The sequence below is a fragment of the Aplysia californica genome, unplaced genomic scaffold (assembly GCF_000002075.1).
Source record: "Aplysia californica isolate F4 #8 unplaced genomic scaffold, AplCal3.0 scaffold00153, whole genome shotgun sequence".
Taxonomy (NCBI): domain Eukaryota; kingdom Metazoa; phylum Mollusca; class Gastropoda; order Aplysiida; family Aplysiidae; genus Aplysia; species Aplysia californica.
In genome coordinates this window covers 792,767-794,086 of record NW_004797423.1, presented here as the reverse complement: position 1 = coordinate 794,086, position 1,320 = coordinate 792,767, and positions in this window count along the sequence as shown.

Here is a 1,320-nt window from a genome sequence, read left to right as displayed (position 1 = left end):
TAATATATGTAAATATATATATATGTCTCTCTTCAGATGGAGTGCACGTAATTGAACCCTCAGCTGTTGATTTTAAAAAAGACGTCTCTTACCTCTGAAAAAGTTACTGTTTGCATGGTCTGGGTGACAGCTTTGCTATTTTTTTCTTCGCCTGTCCTTATATTTGCCAACTGCATGAGCTTACGATAACAATATCAAGATGGAAAGTCCCACAAAATCGCCACTAATCAATTTCTGCACAGTTTTTCGGTGGTTTCCAACAACAACAACAACAAAAAGCACCATACCCAACAAGTAGTAGATCTAGAAGTAGTGCAGGCCAACAATGCCTCTTTGGAAGGTTACGCACGAAGTGAAAAATGTCCTGTAGGCTACTTACTCTAGCATGTGACAACACCGCTAGTGAAGCCTGGATGCTTGATGTTTGTGAAGCTTCAAATAAAAACTCTTTCACGTGGTCATGGATGAGGTGGACAACCATAAAATACATGGAAAATGCAAAAACAGGGCCATCTCGAGTTCTGCTGAGCAAGACAAATGTATTATAATCTTTACTTTTTGCAACATTGCCAATGGCTGTCAGCTTCATATCCATTGTTTGATAAAAGTGAATCGAACTTGAAGGCATCTCTTTCTTTAAATACATGTACATTCATTTCATCAATATCAGCAGCTCTAGAAGAAGGTGAACTTGTAGTTGCTCTTTTTTTTTCTTTTCTTTTTTTCTTTTTTTTTTTTTTTTTTGAGCTGGTGTGCCACAACATGATGGTGGTACTTCTGGAAATTTTGATGGAGGCTTTGTGGGCACTATAAATCTTCCAGCCCGTGAGTGCAGAGAGCAAACTCCCATATACATTGTAATCCATGACATCTTCTACCATGATTAATTTATTTGAATTTGGAACACTTTTGATCCACTGTGCTTTTTTCTTAACCTTTTGGAAATATATATTATAATTGTTATTTTGCTATCTCCCTTTTGGCTGGCATAACCACTTCTACATCCCCATCCCCTACACTTTCTTCTCATGTTCAAATTTGAAATGTTGCTCACACGGTTCTTTGCGCTGAAACTGAGACGCCTGCTGAAAACTTTTTCACAATAACATTAGTAACAATAACATTAGTAACAATAACATTAGTAACAATAACATTAGTTACAATAACACTCAAGATGAAAGAAAACTAGACTCTGGGCTGAACACTAAAACACACAATATAAGCACACCTTTAATCCTTAGAATTCAGTGTAGTGAAAATATATTCAATCAAACGAAAAAAACGTGTACATCCAAGAGCACTGAATGAAACAATGAAGAG